This window comes from Oncorhynchus nerka, linkage group LG16, assembly GCF_034236695.1.
Source record: "Oncorhynchus nerka isolate Pitt River linkage group LG16, Oner_Uvic_2.0, whole genome shotgun sequence".
NCBI classification, from domain to species: Eukaryota; Metazoa; Chordata; class Actinopteri; order Salmoniformes; family Salmonidae; genus Oncorhynchus; species Oncorhynchus nerka.
Window position 1 is genome coordinate 48,310,166 of NC_088411.1, and position 10,993 is coordinate 48,321,158.

A 10,993-nucleotide genomic window follows, 5' to 3' on the forward strand; every position below is an offset into this window, starting at 1 on the left:
TATATGGTTGCTATGGGTCTGGTCTCTGCGGTTGCTGTTGGGTCTTGTCTCTGTGTTATGTGGTTGCTATGGGTCGTCTCTGTGTTATGTGGTAGCTGTGGGTCTTGTCTCTGTGTTATGTGGTTGCTGTGGGTCTTGTATCAGTGTTATGTGGTTGCTATGGGTCTTGTCTCTGTGTTATGTGGTTGCTGTGGGTCTTGTCTCTGTGTTATGTGGTTGCTGTGGGTCTTGTCTCTGTGTTATATGGTTGCTATGGGTCTGGCCTCTGTGGTTGCTGTGGGTCTTGTCTCTGTGTTATGTGGTTGCTGTGGGTCTTGTCTCTGTGTTATGTGGTTGCTGTGGGTCTTGTCTCTGTGTTATGTGGTTGCTGTGGGTCTTGTCTCTGTGTTATGTGGTTGCTATGGGTCTTGTCTCTGTGTTATGTGGTTGCTGTGGGTCTTGTCTCTGTGTTATGTGGTTGCTATGGGGCTTGTCTCTGTGTTATGTGGTTGCTATGGGGCTTGTCTCTGTGTTATGTGGTTGCTGTGGGTCTTGTCTCTGTGTTATGTGGTTGCTGTGGGTCTTGTCTCTGTGTTATGTGGTTGCTGTGGCTCTTGTCTCCATGTTATGTGGTTGCTGTGGGTCTTGTCTCTGTGTTATGTGGTTGCTATGGGGCTTGTCTCTGTGTTATGTGGTTGCTGTGGGTCTTGTCTCTGTGTTATGTGGTTGCTGAGGGTCTTGTCTCTGTGTTATATGGTTGCTATGGGTCTGGCCTCTGCGGTTGCTGTGGGTCTTGTCTCTGTGTTATGTGGTTGCTATGGGTCGCTCTGTGTTATGTGGTAGCTGTGGGTCTTGTCTCTGTGTTATGTGGTTGCTGTGGGTCTTGTATCAGTGTTATGTGGTTGCTATGGGTCTTGTCTCTGTGTTATGTGGTTGCTGTGGGTCTTGTCTCTGTGTTATATGGTTGCTATGGGTCTGGCCTCTGTGGTTGCTGTGGGTCTTGTCTCTGTGTTATGTGGTTGCTATGGGTCTTGTCTCTGTGTTATATGGTTGCTATGGGTCTGGCCTCTGTGGTTGCTGTGGGTCTTGTCTCTGTGTTATGTGGTTGCTATGGGTCACTCTGTGTTATGTGGTAGCTGTGGGTCTTGTCTCTGTGTTATGTGGTTGCTATGGGTCGCTCTGTGTTATGTGGTTGCTATGGGTCACTCTGTGTTATGTGGTTGCTATGGGTCGCTCTGTGTTATGTGGTTGCTATGGGTCGCTCTGTGTTATGTGGTTGCTATGGGTCGCTCTGTGTTATGTGGTTGCTATGGGTCGCTCCGTGTTATGTGGTTGCTATGGGTCGCTCTGTGTTATGTGGTTGCTATGGGTCGCTCTGTGTTATGTGGTTGCTATGGGTCGCTCTCTGTTATGTGGTTGCTATGGGTCGCTCTGTGTTATGTGGTTGCTGTGGGTCTTGTCTCTGTGTTATGTGGTTGCTATGGGGCTTGTCTCTGTGTTATGTGGTTGCTGTGGGTCTTGTCTCTGTGTTATGTGGTTGCTGAGGGTCTTGTCTCTGTGTTATATGGTTGCTATGGGTCTGGCCTCTGCGGTTGCTGTGGGTCTTGTCTCTGTGTTATGTGGTTGCTATGGGTCGCTCTGTGTTATGTGGTAGCTGTGGGTCTTGTCTCTGTGTTATGTGGTTGCTGTGGGTCTTGTATCAGTGTTATGTGGTTGCTATGGGTCTTGTCTCTGTGTTATGTGGTTGCTGTGGGTCTTGTCTCTGTGTTATGTGGTTGCTGTGGGTCTTGTCTCTGTGTTATATGGTTGCTATGGGTCTGGCCTCTGTGGTTGCTGTGGGTCTTGTCTCTGTGTTATGTGGTTGCTGTGGGTCTTGTCTCTGTGTTATGTGGTTGCTGTGGGTCTTGTCTCTGTGTTATGTGGTTGCTGTGGGTCTTGTCTCTGTGTTATGTGGTTGCTATGGGTCGCTCTGTGTTATGTGGTAGCTGTGGGTCTTGTCTCTGTGTTATGTGGTTGCTATGGGGCTTGTCTCTGTGTTATGTGGTTGCTATGGGGCTTGTCTCTGTGTTATGTGGTTGCTGTGGGTCTTGTCTCTGTGTTATGTGGTTGCTGTGGGTCTTGTCTCTGTGTTATGTGGTTGCTGTGGCTCTTGTCTCCATGTTATGTGGTTGCTGTGGGTCTTGTCTCTGTGTTATGTGGTTGCTATGGGGCTTGTCTCTGTGTTATGTGGTTGCTGTGGGTCTTGTCTCTGTGTTATGTGGTTGCTGAGGGTCTTGTCTCTGTGTTATATGGTTGCTATGGGTCTGGCCTCTGCGGTTGCTGTGGGTCTTGTCTCTGTGTTATGTGGTTGCTATGGGTCGCTCTGTGTTATGTGGTAGCTGTGGGTCTTGTCTCTGTGTTATGTGGTTGCTGTGGGTCTTGTATCAGTGTTATGTGGTTGCTATGGGTCTTGTCTCTGTGTTATGTGGTTGCTGTGGGTCTTGTCTCTGTGTTATATGGTTGCTATGGGTCTGGCCTCTGTGGTTGCTGTGGGTCTTGTCTCTGTGTTATGTGGTTGCTATGGGTCTTGTCTCTGTGTTATATGGTTGCTATGGGTCTGGCCTCTGTGGTTGCTGTGGGTCTTGTCTCTGTGTTATGTGGTTGCTATGGGTCACTCTGTGTTATGTGGTAGCTGTGGGTCTTGTCTCTGTGTTATGTGGTTGCTATGGGTCGCTCTGTGTTATGTGGTTGCTATGGGTCTTGTCTCTGTGTTATGTGGTTGCTATGGGTCGCTCTGTGTTATGTGGTTGCTATGGGTCGCTCTGTGTTATGTGGTTGCTATGGGTCGCTCTGTGTTATGTGGTTGCTATGGGTCGCTCTGTGTTATGTGGTTGCTATGGGTCGCTCTGTGTTATGTGGTTGCTATGGGTCGCTCTCTGTTATGTGGTTGCTATGGGTCGCTCTGTGTTATGTGGTTGCTGTGGGTCTTGTCTCTGTGTTATGTGGTTGCTATGGGGCTTGTCTCTGTGTTATGTGGTTGCTGTGGGTCTTGTCTCTGTGTTATGTGGTTGCTGAGGGTCTTGTCTCTGTGTTATATGGTTGCTATGGGTCTGGCCTCTGCGGTTGCTGTGGGTCTTGTCTCTGTGTTATGTGGTTGCTATGGGTCGCTCTGTGTTATGTGGTTGCTGTGGGTCTTGTATCAGTGTTATGTGGTTGCTATGGGTCTTGTCTCTGTGTTATGTGGTTGCTGTGGGTCTTGTCTCTGTGTTATGTGGTTGCTGTGGGTCGCTCTGTGTTATGTGGTTGCTATGGGTCGCTCTGTGTTATGTGGTTGCTATGGGTCACTCTGTGTTATGTGGTTGCTATGGGTCACTCTGTGTTATGTGGTTGCTATGGGTCGCTCTGTGTTATGTGGTTGCTATGGGTCGCTCTGTGTTATGTGGTTGCTATGGGTCGCTCCGTGTTATGTGGTTGCTATGGGTCGCTCTGTGTTATGTGGTTGCTATGGGTCGCTCTGTGTTATGTGGTTGCTATGGGTCGCTCTCTGTTATGTGGTTGCTATGGGTCGCTCTGTGTTATGTGGTTGCTGTGGGTCTTGTCTCTGTGTTATGTGGTTGCTATGGGGCTTGTCTCTGTGTTATGTGGTTGCTGTGGGTCTTGTCTCTGTGTTATGTGGTTGCTGAGGGTCTTGTCTCTGTGTTATATGGTTGCTATGGGTCTGGCCTCTGCGGTTGCTGTGGGTCTTGTCTCTGTGTTATGTGGTTGCTATGGGTCGCTCTGTGTTATGTGGTAGCTGTGGGTCTTGTCTCTGTGTTATGTGGTTGCTGTGGGTCTAGGCATCAGTGTTATGTGGCTGCTATGGGTCTTGTCTCTGTGTTATGGTTGCTGCTGTGGGTCTTGTCTCCTGTGTTATGTGGTTGCTGTGGGTCTTGTCCTGTGTTATGGCTGCTATGGGTCCGGCCCCTGTGGTTGCTGTGGGTCTTGTCTCTGTGTTATGTGGTTGCTATGGGTCTTGTCTCTGTGTTATATGGTTGCTATGGTCTGGCCTCTGTGGCTGCTGTGGGTCTTGTCTCTGTGTTATGTGGTTGCTATGGGTCACTCTGTGTTATGTGGTAGCTGTGGGTCTTGTCTCTGTTATGTGGTTGCTATGGGTCGCCTGTGTTATGTGGTTGGCAGTGGGTCGCTCTGTGTTATGTGGTTGCTATGGGTCGCTTCTGTGTTATGTGGTTGCTATGGGTCGCTTCCAGTGTTATGTGGTTGCTATGGGTCTTGTCTCTGTGTTATGTGGTTGCTTGGGTCGCCTGTGTTATGTGGTTGCTATGGGTCGCTCTGTGTTATGTGGTTGCTATGGGTCGCTCTGTGTTATGTGGTTGCTATGGGTCGCTCTGTGTTATGTGGTTGCTATGGGTCGCTCTGTGTTATGTGGTTGCTATGGGTCGCTCTGTGTGGATGTTGACGCATGTCCATGTATTCACTCACTTCGCTCGAATCGCATGATTCATCAGGTTTATCTGATTCTTCTAGTCTGTCTGTTACACCTGATTCACCTGATTCACTAACCCTCTCCTCTTCTCTCTAGATATCAACGCCCAGGCTAGGAAGCTACAGAGGAACAGAACTAAAGGAACTCTGACACTACCTCGACCTGGGACCACCTTTCTCTGCCGCCTCAGTGAGACCAGTCTCAACCAGGTACACTACTACTATTACTACCACTACTAATGGAACTCTGACACTACTCCTCGACCTGGGACTACCTTCTGCCGTTTCCTCAGTGAGGACTGAAGTCTCAATCCACAGGTACACGACTATTAGACCTGCCACTACTATTATAACTATTATTACTATTATAACTATTACTACCAGTATAACTACATACGTTTATAACTATTACTACTATTATAACTATTACTACTATTATAATTAGTCTCAACCAGGTACATAACTATTACTACTATTACTACCATTACTAAATAACTATTACTGACATTACTACTATGATAATTATTCTCAACCATTACTACTAAATTAGACTATTACTACTATTATAACTATTATTACTATTATAAACTATTACTACTATTATAACTATTACTACTATTATAACTCATTACTATTATTACTACTATTACAAACTAACTACTATTACACTTATTATAACTATTACTACTATTACTACTATTACTATTATTATTACTATTATAATTTACATTACTACTATTATAACTATTACTACTATTATAACTATTACTACTACTATTATAACTATACTATTACTACTATTATAACTATTACTACTATTACTACTATTACTAATTATAACTATTACTACTATTATAACTATTACTATTACTATTATATACTATTACTACTATTACTACTATTATAATCATTATTTACTACTATTATAACTAGTACTACTATTACTACTATTATAACTATTACTACATTATAACCATTAATATTACTACTATTACTAACTATTATACTATTATAACTATTACTACTATTACTAACTATTATAACTATTACTACTATTATAACTATTACTACTATTACTAATTATTATAACTATTACTACTATTGCAACTATTATAACTATTACTACTATTATAACTATTACTACTATTATAACTATTACTACTATTACTACTATTATAACTATTACTACTATTATTACTATTACTACTATTATAATTTACTACTATTACTACTATTATAACTATTATAACTATTATAACTTTTATAACTATTATAACTATTATAACTATTACTACATTACTACTATTATAATCATTATAACTATTACTACTATTATAACTATTACTACTATTATAACTATTACTACTATTATAACTATTACTACTATTATAACTATTACTACTATTACTACTATTATAACTATTATAACTATTACTACTATTATAACGTATTACTACTATTACTACTACTATTACTATTACTACTATTATAACTATTACTACTATTACTACTACTATATTACTACTATTATAACTATTACTACTATTATAACTATATAACTATTACTACTACTATAACTATTACTACTATTATAACTTTTATACTATTACTACTATTATAACTATTACTATTACTACTATTATAACTATTACTACTATTATAATATTACTTACCATTATTACTATTACTACTATTACTAACTACTATTACTACTATTTACTATATACATTACTACTATTACTACTATTATACTACTATTATAACTATTATTACTATTACTAACTATTACTATTACTACTATTACTACTATTATACTATTACTACTATTATAACTATTACTACTATTATAACTATTACTACTATTATAACTATTATAACTATTACTACTATTATAACTATTACTACTATTAGAACTATTACTACTATTACTACTATTACTACTATTACTACTATTATAACTATTATAACTATTACTACTATTACTACTATTATAACTATTATAACTATTACTACTATTAAACTATTACTACTATTATAACTATTATAACTATTATAACTATTACTACTATTATTATTTACTACTATTATAATACTTTACTACTATTATAATCTATTACTACTATTATAACTATTATAACTATTATTACTATTACTACTATTACTACTATTATAACTATTACCTATTATAACTATTATAACTATTACTATTACTACTATTATAACTATTTACTATTATAACTATTACTACTATTACTACTATTATAACTATTACACATTATAACTATTACTACACGTTACTATTATAATTGCCAGTCATTACTATTATAACTATTCACATACTATTATAATTATAACTATTACTACATTATAACTATTACTAAATTACTAGCCATTTATAACTATTACTACTATTATCATTATTATTATAATTCAGTCACGTTAATATTATAATTATATCTATCGCTAATATTATTATAATTAGTCATTATTATTATAACTATAATCACATTATCATTATAATTATAACTAGTCACTACTATTTATTATAATTATAACCAGTCAATACGACATTATAACTAAACTACTATTACTACTACTACTACTACTACTACTACTACTATTACTATTACTACTACTATTACTATTACTATTACTACTACTATTACTATTACTACTATTACTACTATTACTATTACTATTACTATTACTACTACTACTACTACTACTACTACTATTACTGTTACTATTACTATTACTACTATTACTATTACTACTATTACTACTATTACTATTACTACTACTATTACTACTACTACTACTCATTACTATCATTACTATTATAATTATAATTACTACACTACTATTACAATTACTACTACTACTACCATTACTATTACTACTACTACTACTACTACCATTACTATTACTACTACTACTATAATTATTACAATTACTACTACTATACCATTACTATTACTACTACTATACCTACTACTACTATTACAATTACTAAATACTACTACCATTATAATTTACTACTATTACTACTACTACTATTATACTCAGTCATTATTACTACTACTATTATTATTACTACTATTACTACTACTATTACTACTACTATTACTATTACTTATTACTACTATTACTACTACTACTATTACTACTACTACTATTATAATATTACTACTATTACTACTACCACTATTACTACTACTACTATTACTACTACTATTACTATTACTACTATTACTACTACTATTACTATTACTATTATTAGTACTATTAATATATTATAATTATAACTATTACTACTACTATTACTAAGATACTATTACATATTACTACTACTACTACCATTACTATTACTATTATTATACTACTACTATTATTACTATTACTATTACTTATTACTATTACTACTACTATTACTATTACTACTACTATTATAGTAAGTCACTATTATTATTATACTACTACTACTATTATTACTATTACTATTACTACTACTATTAATACGACTATTACTACTACTATTACTATTACTACTACTACTACTATTACTATTACTACTATTACTATTACTACTACTATTACTATTACTACTACTACTATTACTATTACTACTACTATTACTATTACTACTACTACTACTATTACTATTACTACTATTACTATTACTACTACTACTACTATTATTACTATTACTATTACTTTATTACTACTACTATTATAACTACTATTACTATTATAATTATAAACTACTACTATTAATATTATTACTATTACTAGTCATTACTACTACTATACTATTACTACTACTACTATTACTATTACTACTACTACTATTACTATTACTACTACTATTACTATTACTACTACTACTACTATTACTATTACTACTACTACTATTACTATTACTACTACTATTACTATTACTACTACTACTACTATTACTACTATTACTATTATCTACTACTACTACTATTACTATTACTACTACTACTATTACTATTACTACTATTACAATTACTATTACTACTACTATTACTACTATTACTACTACTACTACTACTACTACTATTACTATTACTATTACTACTACTATTACTATTACTATTACTACTACTATTACTACTATTACTATTATTACTACTATTACTATTACTACTATTACTACTATTATAACTATTACTACTATTACTACTATTACTACTATTACTACTATTACTACTATTATACCTATTACTACTATTACTACTATTACTACTATTATAACTATTATTACTATTACTACTATTATAACTATTATATATCTACTACTTACTATTACTACTATTATAACTATTACTACTATTACTACTACTATTACTACTATTATAACTATTACTACTATTATAACTATTACTACTATTAGAACTATTATAACTATTACTACTATTATAACTATTACTACTATTACTACTATTATAACTATTACTACTATTATAACTATTATACTATTATAACTACTACTATTAGAACTATTATAACTATTACTACTATTATAACTATTACTACTATTACTACTATTACTACTATTATAACTATTACTACTATTATAACTATTACTACTATTATAACTATTACTACTATTACTACTATTATAACTATTACTACTATTATAACTATTACTACTATTACTACTATTATAACTATTACTACTATTATAACTATTACTACTATTACTACTATTATAACTATTACTACTATTATAACTATTACTACTATTACTACTATTACTACTATTACTACTATTATAACTATTACTACTATTATAACTATTACTACTATTACTACTATTACTACTATTATAACTATTACTACTATTACTACTATTATAACTATTACTACTATTATAACTATTATAACTATTACTACTATTACTACTATTATAACTATTATAACTATTATAACTATTACTACTATTACTACTATTATAACTATTATAACTATTACTACTATTACTACTATTATAACTATTACTACTATTATAACTATTACTACTATTACTACTATTATAACTATTATAACTATTACTACTACTACTACTATTATTACTATTACTACTACTATTACTATTACTACTACTACTACTATTACTATTACTACTACTACTACTATTACTATTACTACTACTACTACTATTATTACTATTACTATTACTATTACTACTACTATTACTACTACTATTACTATTACTATTACTACTACTACTACTATTACTATTACTACTATTACTATTACTATTACTACTACTACTACTATTACTACTACTACTATTACTATTACTACTACTACTATTACTATTACTACTACTATTACTATTACTACTACTACTACTATTACTATTACTACTACTACTATTACTATTACTACTACTATTACTATTACTACTACTACTACTATTACTACTATTACTATTACTACTACTACTACTATTACTATTACTACTACTACTATTACTATTACTACTATTACACTTATTATTTATTAATAATTACTATTATTATTACTACACATTATACTATTATAACTATTACTACTATTATAACTATTACTACTATTATAACTATTACTACTATTACTACTATTATAACTATTACTACTATTACTACTATTATAACTATTACTACTATTATAACTATTACTACTATTATAACTATTACTACTATTACTACTATTATAACTATTACTAACTATTACTACTATTATAACTATTACTACTATTATAACTATTACTACTATTACTACTATTACTACTATTATAACTATTACTACTATTACTACTATTATAACTATTATAACTATTACTACTATTACTACTATTATAACTATTACTACTATTATAACTATTACTACTATTACTACTATTATAACTATTACTACTATTATAACTATTACTACTATTATAACTATTATAACTATTACTACTATTATAACTATTACTACTATTACTACTATTATAACTATTACTACTATTACTACTATTATAACTATTACTACTATTACTACTATTATAACTATTACTACTATTATAACTATTATAACTATTACTACTATTATAACTATTACTACTATTATAATTATTACTACTATTAGAACTATTATAACTATTACTACTATTATAACTATTATAACTATTACTACTATTATAATTATTACTACTATTATAATTATTACTACTATTACTACTATTATAACTATTACTACTATTACTACTATTACTACTATTATAACTATTACTACTATTACTATTATTACTACTATTATAACTATTACTACTATTATAACTATTACTACTATTACTATTATTACTACTATTATAACTATTACTACTATTATAACTATTACTACTATTACTACTATTATAACTATTACTACTATTACTACTATTACTACTATTATAACTATTACTACTATTACTACTATTATAACTATTACTACTATTATAACTATTACTACTATTATACTATTACTACTATTACTACTATTATAACTATTACTACTATTA